The 21207-nt window shown below is 37.1% G+C and overlaps 1 protein-coding gene across 7 annotated transcripts in view; it reads right to left on the bottom strand.

The window, feature by feature from the left end:
* The window catches only part of JADE1 (jade family PHD finger 1), a 150634-nt gene that overhangs the window by 107563 nt on the left and 21864 nt on the right, over nt 1–21207 (bottom strand). For 6 of the 7 annotated variants that reach the window (XM_046941074.1, XM_046941070.1, XM_046941068.1 and 3 more), the window contains one exon: nt 6361–6431. The gene's annotated coding sequence lies outside the window, so the exon portion shown is untranslated. Of the gene's footprint in view, nt 1–3296; nt 3322–6360; nt 6432–21207 lie in introns of all 7 variants that reach the window. The other variant, XM_046941072.1, reaches the window with a different exon arrangement.

The raw sequence follows: 21207 nt of genomic DNA, 5'->3' as shown, positions 1-21207 counted from the left end.
AGAAATTACTAGCATTGCACTACAACATTATTGCTTTTAATTTAAACTGTGAAATCTGACATTAAAGTAATTATTCAGTCTTATAGTTAACTTGCTCATTTTGGACATTGTCATGGACAAATTATACAGCCTTAGCTACTGATAAAACTTCATATATTGAAGTGTCTCCTACAGTCTTTATTGCCGCTGCTTTGTTCTTCACCAGCTGAAGTAATAGCGTAAGTATTGTATTATGGCTGCGTTTTCCACACAAAATATGAATTCTTGGATAAAGCAGGAAAAGCTCAAAACTATTCTCAGCATTGAGAGAGGAACTAATAACTCAAGCAACATGACATTTTTATTAAGCACCATGGTCTAAGTTTCTTCAGGAACTAGCTTTAGTAATTTGGTTGTACATTGCTCTGAAGGGATTAATATTATTTACTTATAAGCATGGCTTAGAGCAGAATTGCTAATACATCCTGCACACTTTCTCCAGCTCTGTGCCGGATTTAGCTGCACATAATTCAGAAGAATCATCACAGAGTGATTTCCCAACTATCTATGTGCCTCCAAGCACACACAAGGGAAAACTCTACTGACCATTAAAAATGGCCTTTAATATTACAGCACACCTTTTGAGATGCTTCCCTAAACTAATGCAGAAAAGCTGATGAGGATTTCCCTCTGTCCAGAAAAATATAGCAAATTCTATATTTTCGTGTACAAGATGATCAAACTGGGACTACCGTCCTTAATAATCATTGATGTCCATATGGCTTTCACTTTTTATTCTCCAAGCCTTGCTAAATATTTGATAGCATTCCAGACTGCTCGTCGCTGATATACAGAAAAGCAGACTTTCAGGAAAACAGCATAATTGTCAGACTTCTGAAGAGTGCACTAAGATAAAAACAATATACTAGGATGTAAGTGTTCTTAATGGGTCACTGATAAGACTAATCTTGTTTAAATGATAATAATTTCAGAATTCCTTATAGAAATAATTTATCTTAAAGATAAATTATCAGCTTTAAACTCTTACAGGATCTTGTAACTTGCTGAATTAATATAATACAGCTATAACAGAGCAGAAGGGTCCACATCTACTGGAGTTCAACAGGTTTGAGTACATACAGGTTTAGCTCCTTTAAGGCTTATGGTGAGTGAGCAATCTTCCATTGCCATATTGAGAAGTTAAGCAGAAGCTTTATGTTTAAGTGACTAAAAGTATTTCTCATCTCATTGAATGCATTTGGTACTTCATATTACTTAATCAGCATAAAATTTGAATGCACTTATGCTATAACAAGAAAAAAAATAAGGTTTGTACCAGTAAGTACTCCCTTCTAAAAAAGACAATAGGTCTTCAGTGAAGATTTGTACTTGAACAACAAGGTAACTATACGGAAGGAAGCATAAAGAGAACAAAAGCTTGCAGTAAGGCTACACAAAAGTGTACATGCAGATTATGACAGGGAAATATTGAACTATTCCCTACCTAAAAAGGAGGAGTAGAAAGTTCTCTTTGAATAAATAACTATCTCAGGGATTAGGAGAAGGAAGTTGTTGATCTCAGCCAAGAATGAGGAAATCAGCTGTGACTGATTAGCGAACAATTGCCTCATTTATATGAACTAAATGTACTGCAGAGAGTCACTCTGGTGATTAACTAGTTTGAGGCTGCTGATCATTGAAAGGTCTTCCTTGACACCTGATAAGCTAGATAAATAGAATAGATGATTTTGTGGATTTTTCCATGTTAGATAACCAGTGGTGAAAAGTATTGTCAGACCAAAAAATAATGGCTGGTGACAGCTGCTTCTTCTCTGTATTTACAGTGCAGACACATTCAGAATACTCTCCCTCAGAGTTACCCTCAATACTGTAAGACGTACTTTGCCAGTAAAGGACTTGGTTGCTACCTGAACAAATCAGTAACAGAATTTCCACAAAGCAAGAAATAATCAGTACGCAGTTAATAGCACTCATAATACCAAATACAGTGTTAATGCACAACATACAGAAAATAGGAACAAATACAGGGAAACAGCAATCTAGATTTCCAGATTTAGTACAGCCATTAATGTAGCTAGTTCTATTTCATCAATGAAATATTTTGGTATGAACATAAAAGGTGGAAATACTTGTACTGGTTCAAGCCATCATGAACCCTTGACATGACCAAAAGGGTGAGATCCTATTTTCTCCTTCCCTCTCATTCCCAGCCACAGGTCTCTCACCACTTCTGCTTTGCACCGAGGACACTTCAGATCCACATGCATGCACACAAAAACACAATGAGCTGATTCAGCTCACAAATCTGACAGAAGGCTGTTCATTTTTTCCTGGGTCAGCAGGGAAAAACTTCCTTCTTTCCAGTAATGACATACTGCTAGATTACTAATTTGGATTGAACCATATCATTTCATCCTAAAGGCATACTTTCAGGAGATACTAGCTTCACTGAAGTGATCTGGGATAAAAGTAAACCTTCAAAAGAGCAAATGTTTACTAAGCCAGATTATTTCAGCAATACAGTTTACAATATATCCTAAAATATATTACATTGGCAGATTGGAAACAAGCTATTAAGGGAAGGAGAGAGTATTTCTTAACCTGGCTTTCTTGGGAAGGCCAACATCTGACAAAACTACACCTTCTGCATCCATCCTCTGCATTTTCAGATAGTACATAATCCATTTTCTTCACTAGTGGCATGCTTCAGCCCACATTAACTGTTTTTTCCACTTTACTGGAAAGACAAGGATCATGAGTATCTCCTAAACTGTGACAGAGTTTTCACAGAAAGGCTAAGCCAATGTAACACCATTTTGCTACTCAACACGGCAGCCTTTCTTCCCTCATCCAGTTCACAGGTGAGCAGTTCCACATTCCTTCACCTGAGTTTGGGGAGAAATGTTTCAGCTCCAACCAAACCACAGAAAACTATTCACATTTTTGTCAGATTGGCTTTCTCTGGTTTAGTGAGTAGAACTGGTTTATGGTAGGATCAGACAAACACAGCAGACAGCATCAGGGAGGTAACAAGAATGTGTGGCCAGGACAAGATGGAAACTGAATTGACCATTTCAACAGCAGCGAGCCACCAGACCAGTTCAACCGCAAAACAAGAAAAACAAAACCACACCCTGAGTGAGGATAATAACTAACAGCCTGCTTATTGCTGGCTGTGGCATTGTGCTCAACAAATGAATTTAGCAGTCGTTCAAAGAAAATCTTACCACCTTCTATGTTTTCTGGGTTTAAAGGGTATAACCAAAGTAGTGCAGTTCTCAGTAAGAGAAGCCCACCTCCTTAGTAATGAAAGAAGTATACCTACAAGAGGAAAAGTAGTAGTAGTGAGGAATACAACCTGTATCTTTATTAATAGTTATAGTAGCAAGTGAGTTGGTATAACTAAAAACTTGGTTTTTTGGACTAAGATCAATACATGACTTTAACAGAGAAAGGAGATTTCTTTCCCTGCCTCTCTGTCCCCTCACTGAACTGAGTATCTCTAACTGCCATCTTGAACACATGGGCCTCGACTTGCACTGAATGCGTGGTGGCTCATTTCCGTTCTGGTCCTTTACTAGGAAAAAGCAGCAACATCGCTGGTAATGGGGAAAGAAGAAAGAACATGAAAGCAAGACAACCACAAGGATAACAGTCCCAACCCTGTGGGGAGGCCAAAGAAAGGAACAGAGAAAAGGTAACATAGCAAGGTCAGAGGCACAGTTATGGTCAGAGCACTGCAAAATATAGTGACGCACACGCAACCACGTCATTGCAAGAACAGTCGCTAATAAACATCTTGCATACATTTAGAATTACAGAATACCATACGTCACCATATGCCAAAACCATCCCCTGTTTACAGCAAGGATCCTTCAGTTGTTTTTGACATCCAAAAGAGGGATCCATTATTGTCTGGATTTGGTCTGATGGACAAACTGGAGGATAATTATCTCAGGAGATAAAACACAGCTATTTCCATCTTAATACCTGCAGTTTTACTTCTGTTAGAAATGGCTGCTCAAAGCAACCTGTTTGAGTTGTGCCTTGGAGATACTTCTCTAAATACAAAATGATTTTACACTACCTGTATCCAAGATTTTTCTTAAGTAAAAGGATCAAGTAAATCTCAGTCTTGTTAAATTTTTTACTTCAGGTCACCTGACATCAATTAAGCTACAAGTTTAACTATCTGACTTCTGTGAAATATCAACGTGCCATGCAAGACCGTAGTAAGATAGAGTGAGCTCTGAGGGCGTTCGGAATTCAGCGATGCATGGAGTACTGCCACCTTTTGGTCCTTTTAAGCAGTTTCATCACTTTTTGAAGCCTCACTGATGTATAACGTTTCTTTTTCTGTACAGCCCTACTGCCTTGGAAACTATTTCTCGCCTCTGTTAACTGAGAGGTAGGGAGAAATACCTGGTAGGTTATTTAATATCCTTTGTTGTACTTCTTTACTAGGTCATTTTCTGCAAGCAGACTTTTTTCCCCCCCAATGCTGAAAATGCTTTGAGTTTGATTAATGTGAAGTAAAAAATTAGTTTTATTCAGACTCACAACAAGGCTGCTATAGATGGCAGCAATCTTCAGATATTGTTATCCTGAGCAGGGTTATTAAATATATCCTTTAAAATATGTCACATGTAACCATAACCAATATCCTTGTTACAAAACACAAGACTGGAAACCAATATCATAGGAAAATGACAATATCTAGTATGATGTAAAAGTCCAATATCTAATCATTCCAGCAGATACTTAATGTGGATAATTTTCTTCTATTCTGAAAATAGACTAATCTCACATTCCTCTAAAGTCAACAGGAATTCTGAACAGAAAAAAAACGTAGGCTGAAACCTTTCAGATTTTACTTGCTACTTTCCTGCATAAATCACTGAATTTTACATAACTTCTCATTCTATACACAAACATACATAAGCCTTATACACAAGTCTTCCTAGGGAGAAGAGGAAAAAAAAAACAGTTCTGTATGCCCCACTACTCAGACCAAAGTAGAATAGATAACACTTTGCATTGTCAGGCAACAGGGGAGTACAACAGCCTATTTACTTATTGAGAGCAGCCCTGCAGAGAAAGACTTGAGGGTCCTGATGGATGAAAAGCTGGACACAAACCAGTGGTATGCACTTGCAGCCTGGAAGGCCAACAGTATTCTGAGCTGCATCAAAAGAAGGGTGACCAGCAGGGAGAAGAAGGTGATTGTCCCCCTCTACTGTGCCCTTGTGAGGCCCCATCTGGAGTACTGCATCCAAGCCTGAGGCCCCCAGTACAGAAAAGATGCAGAGCTGCTGGAGCAGGTCCAGAGAAGGGCCACAAAGATCACTGTAGGGCTGGAGAACCTCTCCTATGAGGAAAGGTCAAGGGAGCTGTGGTTGTTTAGCTTACAGAAGAGTCTGAGGAGACCTCATTGTGGCTTTGCAATACCTGAAGAGAGTTTACAAGCAGGAGGGAGAACAACTTTTTACACAGTCTGATAGTGATAGGACAAGGGGGAAAAAAAGGGGGAGACTTAGGTTAGATATTAGGCAGAAATTTTTTATCCGAAAGGTGGTGAGGCACTGGCACAGGTTGCCCACAGAGGCTATGAGTGCCCCTTCCTTGGAAGGGCTCAAGGCCAGGTTGGGTAGGATCCAGTGAAGCCTGATCTAGTGGGTAGCCCATGACATAGGGCTGGAGCTTGATGAACTTGAAGGTCCTCTCCAGCCTAATCCCTTCTATAATTCTATGGTAGCAGTTGAAATAATTCAGTGCTCAGTCACCAGTCTTCATCACAGATGTTATAACATTCCTGGAAAAGAAGCTTGGGATTTTAAGACATGCAAGAAAGATTTGGGTTCTTTCGATAACTCTTCCTTCTTTTTTTTTTTTAAAATAATATTACAACCCTCTAGGGAAAAAGAGACTGCTCCTGTGAGGATCCTACAGGGTACAGGATATTTTTTTTCTCTAGTTTACAGGCAAACACTTCTGCAAAATTGCTCCCTTTTCACAGAAGTTATGAGGTCAGGGATTACTACGACTATTGCATTAGACACTTACGGTTACATTTTCAAAGCTATGCTTACGCTGGAAACACAAATCCTGTTATTGTTACAGGATTAGTGCAAATAACTTTCCAAATGCTGCTTTCAAAATGGAGCCAAGAAATATTATTTGTGTGTACTTTCTGGAATTAATGTAGGCTGTGATTACTGGCCAGTGTTACAACAGTACTGTTGAACACATATATTGATGTGCTCTCTGTAGACACTCATTCAAACCTGTCTTGTCTGGATTTCTTTAGTGGTTGGACATTTATCAAAATAGAGACATAGCAGGATGTTGGTTTCAACTTACCTCTTCCTTTGCCACTGATTAATACAATCCATCTTGGTTTTGTTAACACTTCTTCCAATTGTCTCTTAGAACTAAAGCAAAAAAAAAAAGTCAAGACAAAAAAAACTTTGCCATAGTATAATCTTGGTTTTGCTTAGTTTCACCAGAAGCTTCAAACCTGTGCCGCAGTAGTAGAATCAGCTAGATTTCTTGGTGCTTGCACTACCAATTCCCCAGTTCACACAGCCCAATCATACTTTTTTCTCCAGTCCTGAATTAAAACAAGTTTAAAATCTTTAGAATCTTCTTAACCAGTTCTTGCCTGAGGCAACCATACAATTTTTCTTCTGTTACTGTGTAGCATCCATCACAATCAGAGCATTAATTTCTAACTGCAAAAGCTTAAAATTTCCTCTGCTTGTATATCAACTCTTAACCCTGAATGGGCCTTCTAACCACTGTTTTAACCATTAAAATCTAATAACAATCTTAACAAGGAAATAGAGGAAAAAGTATGTTTCATAAGGGAGAAAACATAGTTTCTGTACCGTGATTACACTGAAAAACAACACACAATGCCTATCCAGCACTACCAAATCAGAAGCATCTCCAGATACGCCTTGGCACAGCTGAAAAAGCTAGAAAGCCTAAAATCTGGAAAGCATAATAGCAGACATTTTCAGAATTTTAGTTTTGGCATTAAGTCCTTAATTTGCATTTGACCTATGACAGTCTCCTATAAGTACCCTGATTTGATTTTTATTCCTGGCAATTACAACTCTTTTTTTGCTGTTTATGCAATAAATTAGACAGCTAGTTGCCATCTGTTTCCTGTATACCAGCTAGGAAACTCTTCAGGAGTCATTCAGTCACTTGTGCTGAATTCCTGCCCTAAGTCACACCCGGGTGGTAGGAATGTTTTTTCTTGAAATAATCATGAGCAATTCTAGAAATTCTCCTAATACAGGCACTTACCTCCAGGTGCCTTGAATTAGGCAGTGTGAAAAGCACACAGACCTGCAAAACAATGCCTGTCTTGCATGAGTAACCCAGCATCATCCTGTGGGTTTTTTTTGTTTGTTTGTTTTTAAATATAAAATTAAGTAAATCATGGCAGAAGTCTTCTCTAACATTGTCACATTCACATTCTACGTAGAGCTGGCACACAGTTGATGGACAACACCATTTATTCCACACACCACGTTTCAACTTCTTCATAACTAAGTTTATCACTGACCTTAGCTTTCATCTTCCTTTTTCTATCAAAAAATTTCTAGGATTTAAATATAATCCAGCTGGAGAGAACAGAGATTATTTCATCATTAAGTAATGATAACTGCTGTTGTGGTATGAACTCAGGCACCATCCAAAAGTCTTACAGCCACTTGTGTAAAGTTTTCTGGGAGTGATTAAACATCAAATAGTCTTAAAGAGCCCACTTACAAAATTTACATTTCAAATGCTTATATTAGCGTTGGAGGCCTTACTATTTTCAAGCAGCTGAACTATAAATCTTCCCAATCCTTAACAGTATTGGTTAAAGTAGTACGTCATTCATCAGATAAGGTTAGCAACTACCTAATTTAAATTGAGTCTAGGTAGCTGACAGGAGATAGAAAGAATATTTTCTAGTATAAACTGAGACAAAAATAACATCACCTAAAGGAAATAGAACTGCAGGGTAGTAGATATTAAAGAGGGAAAATGCTTGCATAACAGTAAGTGTGAAGAACATTCAGAGCTTCTGCATAAATAATATTTTTCACACAGTCTTGGCTGCAATTCAAGACTATAGACAGAAACGTATATGTAAAAAAAAGATACAGTCCCCTCCTAGTATGCAGTTTAATATTCAAGGATTTGTATTTATGTTTTAATCTAATAGTTACAAGCTACTTATTATGAAACTTCACTGTTACATGATACAAGGAACAATATTTTTTTGCTGTATTGTACAAATACATTTGGTCTGATGATGCACAGAAAACTATGAACTAGAATCTTATGTCTCATTTAGTAAGAAGTAGAAAATTCTAAGGGTTTTAATTCTTAATGATGAGGCAATACTTTAGTTCCCACTCTTGGGAGATAAACGTCTGTAAGTTCTCGCATACAGTATGAAAAAATTCTGTGTAGGAACATTCACGTGACCAGATTGGAGGTATATCCATGAACTTAAAAGAACAACAGCCTTAAAAGGTATGTGGACAGAAGACATTTTATAACAAAGTAGAGAATAAGAGTCTGTAATAAGCAGACTAGCCCTCCACAGAACCTGGAATCAAGGACCTTAAATTGAAAAAAATGCTTCAGAATAACACTGAACATAAAAATAGCCTTGAAAACTATTTCAGTCTAGCTTTTCAACTTTTAAAGTTTCACTTTACCTTTATGTAATCCTGTAACACAACGGAAAATGCAACAAAGATAGCAAAATAGCAAAACCCTAGGCTACAGCAAGTGAGAATATGCTCAAATACAGCAGCCACGGACACAAAAACAAAGGCAAAAAAAAAAAAAAAAATTCCTGTTTACCCTTAGAAGACCTCAGGTAGACAGGGATCTCCACCAAGACACCCACACCTCCACTGCCAACCCTTAAATGAGGTCTGGGAAGGAGTGGATCCTGGCTCCACCCCTTCTGCTCACTCAGGTACATTGCATGCACCTGAGCTCCCCTGGGTTGGATCTGACTTCCTACCAGGTGTTCAATCAGTGCTTCAGGCTGTGACTTATCATTTCTGCTACAGTTCATAAATTATTTTTATTTTTATCTAAAAAAAGAAAAAACTAAAAGAGCAAACTCACTATACATTTTTTAAGTAAGTAAAACCCCCAGAGATTAAGTAGGTATTCTGACATTGCTGTTTCTATTTTAACTCTAATGCATAACAGAACTAGTTTGCTACAACTTACTGACATGCACAAACACATTACAACTGCCTACCTGTATAAACACCTTGACCAATAGATGGATGTGTTGAGGTGGGATGTCAGTGTGTTTTGCTGCTAAACTGTGCACCTGTATAGCTTGGCCTAACAAGGAACTCTTTCAAGCGTTTGACAGCAGTCATAAGATAAGGTTTCTGGAAGGGAATGGACTCAGACATATTAGAACAGTTTTGCTCTCAACACAGTGGAACTACTTTCTCTGTGGAGTTACTATGGTATATACTATGGCAATGTACAGAAGAACCTGTGTTGGGTAAGCAAAGGCTACCTGCATGTTATCAATCACAGCTTCGAGAGCCACTTATGTGGCAAGTTGGAAGGAGTGAAGAGGACAATATATTTCCAAAGAGCAAAGACAGAAAAAGAATGAAGTCTTCAGTCTAAGTAAAGTCTAGGAGAATATTTTCTCCTCGTTTAAACCAGTTCCTTTGCCCTTTTTCAAACTCATCAAATCATGAAACATTTCCTTTTTTTTCCTTCTATGATCATTGTTAGGCATAAATTTTTATCGTTGCTATCTTTATCTTTCATCATCATTCTGTATTTGGGATAAGCTTTGAAAAATTTCAACCAAGTCAAACAAATTTTTTTGTTTAGTGCCAATAGGCCCAAGTTTCACAGTGTTGTTAGTAAGGATGCGAAAAGTGGACTTAGAAAAACACACAGGAGCTTTTTCTGTTACTCCCAATTTATATTAATTAATGCTTTATAGCACAAATAGTCCCATGAGTTGAAGAGGTTAATAAAGAAGAATCAGGCCAATTGCTGATAAAACTATAAATTTACATATTTATTTTAAAAAGATTGTCAGACAAAATAATGCAGTCGGACTCTAACTAGTATGCATCATTGAAATCATTCTGTTTCATACATTGACTTTCAGACCAACAGAGATCTTAGTTAAAAAAACAAAAACAAATAAAAAAAAAAGAAACAAAAACACACTGAATACCCCATTATGTGTCTGTAAACAATGCCATGGAACTTTTATGAGACATTTTCTAGCCTAGGAGCTATAAACGCTCAAATACTGCTTTACTTACAGTGCAAATGCAGCTCTCTTTATGAAAAGGTATAGCAGTAGATCAGGAAGAACAACAGAATGTGAAGAGGAATACTCTCCAGTTAAAAGAGAAGAGTATTGTGATACTAATTCAGCTAGAATTAGGTCGAGATGGGAGGAATCAGGCATCATCTAATAGACAAAGCTTTCCATTCTGGTGAGAGTGAGCACATTTAAGCTTTCTGCTCCTTGTGTCACCCCTTAGAGTGTATAGACCAGCAAAAGAAAAATCTCAAGCAAAAAAGCTACACTGATTAAGAATAAAGATAACTTTTCTATAGAGATTGTAATTTTAACAATATACACCAATTGTTCTCCTGTTCAGCAAACTGAACAAGTGATTTTCTAAGTTAGTATTCCATATTCCTTCAGATATTTCAGTAACCAGAAAGAAAGAACCGAACCATTTTTTGCATCAGAAGACTTCTGTATGGTGGGAGCATACTTTTCATACCTCTTCTACACCATCCAGAACAGATTTGTTGGAGTTCAATATGCACCAACAGCTTTTAAGACAGGGGGTGTCTCCTATCAGTTGTTCAGATTCACTTCAGCTCAGAGTGCAGCAATAAGGCCAAAAGAAGTTTAGAATTTATTACAGAAAAAAGATTGCTGTTGAGGGACCGTTCTGGCATTGAGCCCTGGAGAGCAGAAAGCAGCCCCCCACAACTGCTGGTGTACACAATCTCCATTGTTCTCTCAGGTTTCACAGCTGCAAAGGTTGTTTCGTCTTCCAGAAAGTAGCTCTCCTCCCTGCAAAGCTGCACAGCAGCTCCATGACAGGAAGGATTTTTTTGTATTTTTTCATTTCTTTGGTGGGGTGGGGACTGACCTTGTTCACTCTTCATTGCTTGTATCACCCAGCCCAATTAACTTAATATTCCGTGACCTGAGCAGTTCAGTGGATCTCAGGTGGCTGGGGCTTAATAATGCATTTACTCTGTGTGTGCTAGTCTTGACAAAAATGATTCGAGAGATGTCTCTTAAATTCCTTAATCTTTTTATATTTAATAAAAATAAAACAACTTTTACCTTATATATAATGGTTAGAAGGTAGGCCAAGAGTATACGAATGAAATATGTTAAAGCCTGTTTAACTGATTAACTGTGTTCCTCGGAGACACTCTTGCCTAAGTGTGCTATTTACTCCAAATAGTTCTTATCTAAGAGGATCCTTTAAATAACAGGCTTCTTTTTTCCATGGAGGGACCTTAGGCTAAACGTCCTTCCCAAATCTGCTAGCAAATGTGTCTGCACTGGTATTCCCCCAAACTGCCCAGCAGGAATCTCCTGCAGTTCCCAAGTGACATAGGTCTGAAAGGCAGGATATTTGTGACACAAGGAAACTATGTTCTGAGCTAATCTAGAGTTTAAAAAGGGATCCAACCACGCCGTAAAATGGGACCTGTAGACTTGGTTTCCTAACGCCCTGCTATGGCATAGTGCCATCTCGTGGGCACCAGCGGTTTCTAGCAGAAAGTAGAGGAGGCAAGGAGGGTGGAAATGAAATGACAACAGGTTGTTATAGAAAAGAAATGAAACCCCGTTTCATCTGCTATGTTCCTGATGTAGTAGAACATTCAAAGCAACTTGTTTACTTAATTGCCACTTCACGTTATTATCCTTGGGTGCTTTCATGTTCTTTTCAGACAACATGTGTTAAATCTGGACATGACCACTCCAGAAATCTCATACGTAAAAAATAGTTAAAATTTTGGACCCAAATATGAAGCTTGACCATGCGTAACTCTAACAAAAAGAGTAAAAAATAAATAATTTTTTAAAAATCTAATGTTAATAGAATGTCTTAATTTACTCATAAATCAACTCTGTGAGCGAGGTATTAGAAAAAAAGAACAAGAAAAAATATTTGTTTTACTTCACAAATCTGGTGGTCTGAGAAAGGCAATATGCCATTTTTTTCCTTATGAAGTGATTTCACAGAATGGTTTCATATTATTTCCATATAATCCTATTCTGCTCCAGTAGGAAGTGAAACAATGTTGATCTATAATGATTTGGAATCAGAGTTGCAGTGGAAAGCTAATCTGTTGTGCTTCTGAATGCTTTGGCTATGCATAAGCATTATTTTATCAGTCCAGTATGATTAGTTACCGTACTTTCCCAAATAAAGGCATCACTAATCAGCAACTACTGAAGTCTGAATCAAACTTTTTGCAATAAAGTATAGTAACAAAATATTATCCAGACTACCAATCACTCTGTTTTCCAAGGTAGATCACAATCTCCATGTCTGCTTTGGTTAAAATATTTTTGGACATGACTGGAAACTCTTTTGCTAAAGGAAAAGTATCTGCCTATATTAGATTAGGATTTGGCAGCAAACTCTGAAATATTATAGTCTGTCATATCATATGGCACCAGGGCTTGAGACTTTTCACATTCCTTTAGTTACACATGCTAGCAGAACTCGGCACAAATTCTCACATCCAAAGGAAAAATGGTTCATTTATGGTTTCTGTCTGAAGCTGAATGAGCATTCTGGCATTTTATTTTAAGGGAAAAAAAAAACCCTCAGTTTTTACAGCAGAAAAAATAACTTGGCCTACTTCCATCAGGGATTTATGTGTTGCAATAAAATTCAACTTCTTGAGAGAGAGTGCCCACATTCCCCATAAAATGCAGGAAATTTAAGTATTCAAACCAGCAAATTTAATGGACTGCCTCCTAGACAACTCTAAATGATGTCAAAACAAAACAAAAAACAAACAAACAAAAAGGATCTGATTTTTGCCACCCATAAGCACTTAGGGGTTTATCCTCATTTGAGGTTCTCAGCTACCAACTTTCTTCCTCCCAGTGCTGGTGTCTCCATCTCATCAGCTCCTTCTAATGAAAAACAAAAGAAAATTCACAACGTTCCCCAGTTTGCAATGCTTAGAAACTACATAGTTGAAGTGTTTACTTTTTTAGGGAAAGACGCATATTTGAACTCCTCCTCTGAATAAATTGAAGCCTTGATTTTCCTCCAGGCAAACAATTTAAAATATCTTATGAAAATCTGTATTACTAAATATCATCCTAACATGTACACAATGAAATACTTTACACAGATTAATTTCTGAGAATTGTTACACTCTACAATGCAGTTTACAGTGCATTCTCTGAAATGCATGTAATCCCACAAACATTAATATAGTTGTTTTTTTTTTTTTTTAAGCAATCTAGTGGGGAAAAAAAAAAGCCCAGTGGAATAAAAGAGAAAAATCATAACAGAGATGAGCCAAAGCATTTGAGGAAATTTGTTGTCCAGTTCTTGCATACTTTGGCAGTGCCCAGTGATGGGATTGTAGTTTATCTCCAATGCCACATGTAACTATCATTGTTAAGCACCATATGGAAGTGAAGCCACATATTTAATCAATTTTTTAAAAACTCTGGAAAGGAACATCAAATCTGAGTTTTGTAGGCTTTTTTTCCTTTTCTCTTTCCTCTTCTTTTTTTTTTTTTTTCCTTCGAACAGTAACATCTCTGGGATAGAACTGATTTATTTTTCTATACTGTGAATTATTACTCTAGATTTCCTAAGGGAATGAACAGGTATTATGGCCTTCAACATTGCCCTAAGAACCCACCTGCATTTAGAATAAGAAATTTTATAGAGCTATGAGATATTGTCCAGAGTACAAATGGAAAAATTAAGAGTTATATCCCATCTGAGGCTGAAATTAATATATTTGAACCTTCTTTTTCACTTTTGCACACATGGAATATGTTTAATATAATTCTCAGTGCCTTTAGACTTCTTTAAAGTATAACTGAGAAAAATTTACTGTCAGAAGAAGGAACTATGTACTCACACAGGAGTAATTACTTTTAGTCTTATTTCGCATTTTAGACTGAAACCTAGAAAGCATTTCCACTGCCACCACAGAGAATCTGGCCATGAAGAAAACACCTTTAACTTGCAATCACATAACCTCTAACTGATTTTTAACACAACTTTACCTGTTATTATAACAACACTATAAGAAGAGCTGTAGGAAGACCAATTTTAAATGGCACCAGAAAAATAAACTTCTATTAATTCTGTGTTTCATGCACTACATCATTTTAGAAGTTTGATCAGCTATCCAAGTTCAGAAAAAGGTATGACTCTATGGTACAATATCAACCTATGTCTAGACTGTTTTTTTCAAGCCAAATTCAGTACTAGGCATCAGTATACAACATAATATCTCAGTCATGCTCCCATGACAGGACTTTTGTCAAGCAAATTCTCCTGTGACCTGAGAGGTTGGCTAGAATCTTCTGGTTCCAACGTAACCAAGACATATGGCCACACTTACATGTCTGTATGTAATTAGGAATTACAACCAAGCCACAGTGTACTTAATATTGTCAAGGCAGCATATTTTACAGATAGTGTTACAAAATAATCTGTAGTTTTACAGAGCATTACAAATGATGGTGAAGGCTGACAGTGCAGAATAATCACATCCTCTTAAGGTAAGTTGTCCTTATCTGACTTTTCAAATGCAAGATCAGAAGATATCAAGGAATTTTAACAGATATTTCAGTTATTTAAAATCAACATTTGCAGATAAATGTACCCTGCATTTCAGCACTGTTACAAAGATAATTCTGCATACAGGTCCACACTGTTTTATAGATTCCACCCACACTTGCTTGTTTTTCTGACTAGCTTTTGATGCAGGCAACCACTGCCTTTTTGGACTAGACCTTTAACCACTGAAACAAATTATTCTGTTTACATGCTTAAAGCTCCTTCAGAATAACTACAGTAAATATGCAACATCCTTCAACATGATCATAAATTATTTCTTTAGATTATTATGCTGCACAAAGTCAAAAATAGATTATTCTCTGGAAACAAGGTTATTATTTGCTGTGACAGGGTTTATGCCTGATACTGTTGGTTAATACACAGGATGTGCTGTTATTTTGTGTTCTCATTCAGATCAGTGCTCTTACTCCTCTAGGTGAGAAGCAAGTGCAATTGGGCGCTGTCATTCTGATTCTGACAACAGGTTTGGGAATAATCTGCAGTGCAATCTGCAAAATATACCATTTCTTATGACTGAAGTCTAGGGATTATTTTTCAGAAACAATTTAGCTCAGTTTCACTTTTTTTTTTCTTAAGATCATTGACTTAAGTTATTCCTCCTTTGCTACCACTAATTATAATTGTATGAAAATCTTCGATTCTTAGTGTCAAAAATATTTTCTGTTGCACTGTCATGAAAATGGATTTTCTTGATAATCTTTAGCACACAGTGTAGATTAACTGTGTTCATAACTTGCATGTTTAAATCTGCACTAACATGTTTTCTGCTTTTATACTTTAATTTATGTACTAAGAGTAATTTAAAACCCACAGTTGTTTTATGTAATATCCAGTTATAACAGCGTTATAGCCAGGAAATGAAGCAAATTATATTTAATGAGCTCAGAACTCCTGTTTGAACTACATAAATGAAACAGAATTGTATGCATCTGTCTCTGGCAATGATAGAATAAGACATCTTGTAAATGTCTACAGTTATCATTTTAGTGTCTACGTTTGACTTCTCTATTGAATACCACTGGCTTTCTCTTGCTGTTTATAAAGGAGACATGCTTCATGGGGAATAGACAAGCAGCAAAATTAATCATCTCAGGGTTCTGTTGGCATAAAAAAACACTCAAGCTTTGCTTCAAGAAGCTCTTAATGTATTTATAACCTGCAGTTTACAGTTTACACCCATTTACTCTATATATGGGTGACCAACCTAACATATGTTTGACAGCCAGTAAAGACTCAATATACGTTGACAGTGAGCTGTCTGATGTTAGGACCCACATTCTAATCAGATCTGACAATGTCTTGGATAAGTTTTTATCATATAGCAAAAACTACAAGAGCAGCCCACTTAATGCTATTTGGAAAAACCAAACTGTTGTAAAATGAGACTAATGAGATAAAAGTAATTTAAGACTTCAGAGATAAGAGTATCATTTGTGGGTCGTTTGTTTTGTTTTGTTTTGTTTTTAATAAAAAGTTTTGTTTCTCTTTATTAATACATTTATTCATCAACAGATTTCTACTTTGCTGAAGGGCTCAGGTGATCTCAAGCTATGCTACAACAGTGGTTGCAGTAGCCTTGTTCTCCTACCAGCAGCTAACTCCCTGGTCCTTCTTACTACTTTTTTCATCATCCCTTGTAGTTTCTGTCAGTTTTGAAAGTCAATGCCAGCAAGCACAGGATTAATGAGACTAAGAAGGTCGATCCATTCATCCTTGCAGCTTTTTGGTTACATGTAGAACATGATCCAATATGCAGCACTGCATGACAAGAGTGAAACTAAAATATTGCTGGTTTTGGCTAAAAGGAGTGATTTCATTAGCCAGGAAGATCTCTGGCATGCGTATAAATATGAGCACGTTCCACCACATGAGCTTTATTTCTCAATAGTAAAGGTCTTCTCTCACTTACAAAGAAGTAGAGTTATCCTCCAATCTTATCCTTTAAATAGAATCATAGAATCATTGAATGGTTTGGGCTGGAAGGGACCTTTAGGACCATCTAGTTCCAACTCCCAGCTATAGGCAGGGACACATCCCATAGACCAGGCTGCTCACAGCCCCATCCAGCCCTGCCTTTGAATGCTTCCAGGGAGAGAGCATCCACAACCTCACTGGGAAACTTGTTCCAGTGTCTCACCACCCTCACAGTAAAGAATTTCTTCCTGATATCTAGTCTAAATCTACCCTCTTCCAGTTTAAAACCATTTCCCCTCATCCTACCTACCCTCTTAAAAAATTCCTCCCCAGCTTTCCTGTAGCTACAGTATTACTACAAATACTACACTATCATAAGAGTTGAATAAAAGCTTGTTCTTAAATGCACATCACAGAAGAGTTTCTGTTAATACCTGAGGTAGTGTTTGCAACAGGAATAAATCAAATGCCACTGGATCATCCTGTACTTTGTTAGGAATAAGATCTGCCTATTTTATTCATTACATTAAACCTGTGATCAGTTAAAGTAATCCCACTTCCGCTTAATTGCAATCAGTCCTCCTGCTCCAAAGGCAGCTTAGTTGCTGTGGATTCTCAGGTGGCACTTAAGTGTCTCCTCAAAAGACAGAGTTACACACAAAAAAGAAATCTGAAGCATTATTGGATGGCATAGATAGTATCTGAGCACCAAAATTCTGATTCCGAAAATCCTATCCCAACAAAGAAGCCACTGGGGCTAATTTTTTTGTTTTTCTTTTTGTAAATTGTGGAGAATGTGGAGAATGTTTTTTACTGTGAAGAATGAAGTGCCATTCACTGTGAGGATTGGAATGACTGAGCCTATTCCATTCTTGAAGTGTGTCCTGAAGCAAGTCACTGCTTTCTCTGCCAGACTTCCTTTGACTGTACAGTATTATATCGTAGTATCTTCCTCAGAGCAAGGATAGATATTTAACCAATAATATAAACACGTAAAAGCTTTGCAATCCTTAAATATATGGTACTAAAATGAGAAGGGCTATGAGATTGACCAATTCTTGTATATTGATTTGTTTTTTTAGTGCATTAAAAATAAGAAACTGTCAGAAAAAAAATCCAGAATACAAAAATCACTTATTGTTTAGTCTTTCACTAACCATTTGTCAATTAAGAGTTTCTGGAGGCAGGTTTATAGGAGAATGTACCTAGAAGTACCCAGAAGCCCTCCAGCTCTGTCAAGACATTAATTCATGAGGAGACTAAGAGTCTATGCCTCCAGATACACAGCTGTAAGCAAGCACACCAGTCCATACTGCTTCCAAGCGGAAATAATAAGATCAGTATATGCTCATCTATAGTATACTGTCCTCTCAGTCTGCACTTCCTTCATAAACAGAGGGACTGCAAGTATTCGTGAAACAAATTTTTCAAAAGCTACTTGTAATCTTATAAGCAAACACAACAGTATAAACCTTTGTGAAAATATAATTGAAACTGACCCCTGGATATAAACGTGAGAAATATAGAACAGAACACTATAAAATGTGCCAACACATTTTTTAGAATGAATTCAGTATTTGAAGAACACTATTAAATACTTCACGGTATTAAATTAACCTGGTTTTGCAAAGATATTTGACAGTCCTTTCTAAGTCACATTCTGTTGTCTACAGAAGAGCATTTAAAGAATTACAAGTGCTTGATTCAGAAAAAAAGATGAAAGAAAAACCAGTCTAGGAAATATAGACAGAATATTTTACATCTGTTTTTATACAGCATGAACAAAGAGACACCCGTAAGTATTACAGGCTAATAGGCTGAAAAGGACTTGGGCCTTGCCAAAAAGAATTTGGGGGTACTGGTGGATGGCAAGTGGACACAAGCCAGCAATGTGCCCTCACAGCCCAGAAAGCCAACTGTGTCCTGGGCTGTATCCAAAGAAGCGTGGCCTGCAGGTGGAGGGAGGTGATCCTGCCCCTCTCCTCTGTGCTGGTGAGACCTTACCTGGAGTAATGTACCCAGATGTGGAGTTCTCAGTACAGGAGACACATGGACCTGTTGGAATGCATCCAGATGTGGAAGGCCACAACAAAGAACCAAGAGATGGAACACCTCTCCTGCCAGGCTGAAAGTGCTGGGGTTGTTCAGCCTGGAGAAGAGAAGGCTCCAGAGAGACCTGATGGCAGCCTTTCAGTATGTAAAGAGAGTCTATAAGAAGGTAGGGGACAAACTGTTTAGCAGGGTCTGTTGCGATAGAACAAGGGGAAACGGTTTCAGACTAAAAGTGTGGAGATTTAGGTTGGATATGAGGAAGAAGTTTTTTACAATAAGTGTAGTAAGGCAGTGGAACAGGTTGCCCAGAGAGGTGGTGGATGCCCCATCCTTGGAGACATTCAAGGTCAGGCTGAACAGGGCTCAGAGCAACCTGATCGAGCTGTAGGTATCCCTGCTCACTGCAAGGGAGTTGGACTACATTACCTTTAAGAGTCCCTTCCAACCCAATTCTATAATTCTATGATTCTACATACTGTTTTTTGTTTGTGATGATCTGCAAACTCAGTTGTGTTTTAAAATTCAGGACCATTATTTTATCTGAAAAGCTTCTAATTATGCTTAGTCTTCTGCATTTTTCTATTTTGAAGTAGATACACACAGAATGGAAAACTCCTTCAAATCAGTAAGGACATAATTAAAAACAATATGTAAAAAAAAAGGCAATTCCAGTTGTTTACTGGGATTCACTTTAGAAAAAATATGCTGCCTGCAAACCTAGAAAACTGTTTCCTCTTGTTTGCTTTTGTTGTGAAAGGGCAGTGCAGCAGTAGGCAATGAATCTGATGACTCCTGGAACAGCTAAAGACCTTTTGACAAAAACTAGAATATTCCAGTTTTTTCTCTACTGAGAAATCCTGAGCAAAGGATTAAGGGTGTACTGCAAAAGCCTGCTAAACTGTAAGCAGAATCCATGGGCTCTGAAAATATTGAGAACACTTGTAGAAACTGTTTGGTATGCACGTGCTCATTAATATTGCTTAGTTTAGCTAAAAAAATACACCAGATCTGAAAATAATTTTAAAATGTGTAAATTTCAGTTCAGATTGTAACCTTTATGCTCAGAGGTTTATTGTTTAATTGCAGCACAGGTTATCATAAAATGTAGAAGAATAATAGAAGAATACTGGAGTATTAATACACGTTAAAGAGTAAGCTTCAAGTTAAGATGGTCAAAACATGAATTCTAGAACAGCCTAAAGAAAAACCCTATTACATTTTGAGTTCTTCTCTGATATCTACTAACATATCAGCACAAATGAGAACAATATTTGTAAAACCAGATATATTCTTAGAGACAAACTGAAAGAGTTTACAATCACAACAACCTCACTGGCAGCAATTCCAGAATGAAAAACAAAGATCTGAAATGTATAAAAATTATAACAGAGTATAAATGCAATTGCTGTTCCACAGAATGTCATTATTTTGTAATTTCAATATGTGCAAAGTATCCACCATGACAGTATCTTAGACACGCTTCTCAAACTTTCTAGACTAAAATTTCTTTATGTAGATTTCAACATAAAGCACTTAAAATTTAAGAAAAGCTAGATCTAGGCTGATGTTATAAATGTCTGTCTCTCTTTCTGCTTTCCCAACCTATGCAGTGCAACAGAGCACTCCTAGGAAAATGAGTGGCTATTGTAATTGTACATTATATCATAATGCATTCACTCTACAAGGCAAATTAGATTTACTTCCATAGGAACAATAAAGCAAGTATTTGATTTTAGAAGCCTGTATTTGTCAAGAACAGAGAATCTAAAGGCTTTTAGCAAATTGACTTTTTCAACCAGTAAGAAGTATCACACTGGAGTTTTCCCCCGATAGAACTCTGGCACTGGTGGTAGTAGTGGAAGTGATGTTAGAAGGAGGGTTCAAGGTATTGGGGCTCAAACTTCTGTCATCACTGCGGGAAAATGCTATACCTAATTGTAGACTCTCAAACAATCCATCTAGCCTGTTTTAGTTTGATGAACCATCAAGATTCAAATACTGAACTTAAGTAGGATTTTCTGGAAATAGACTATATAAATCCTTAGCATGACCTGAAACTCACACAGTTCAAATGTAGTCCTCTATACTACACTTGGGTTTTTAAATTGAATTATGTAGTATTTTATGGCATTTAACAGATTTAATGATCAGAAGACAGACATTTTTACAGGTGTGTTTTAGAAGAACTACAAGCATGCTGAGAACTGAGGACAACTCTTCTAAGCTTGTATTCACAATGACCTGAGTTATCTCAATTTCAGAATGAAAATAAGCTAAAGCATTTAATTCAGCAGGTTTCCATTTCCTATTCTAGAAAATAAATTATATGAATATGAAT

This window comes from Gallus gallus, chromosome 4 (assembly GCF_016699485.2).
Source record: "Gallus gallus isolate bGalGal1 chromosome 4, bGalGal1.mat.broiler.GRCg7b, whole genome shotgun sequence".
Taxonomy (NCBI): Eukaryota; Metazoa; Chordata; class Aves; order Galliformes; family Phasianidae; genus Gallus; species Gallus gallus.
This window is presented reverse-complemented; position numbering and strand designations above follow the sequence as displayed.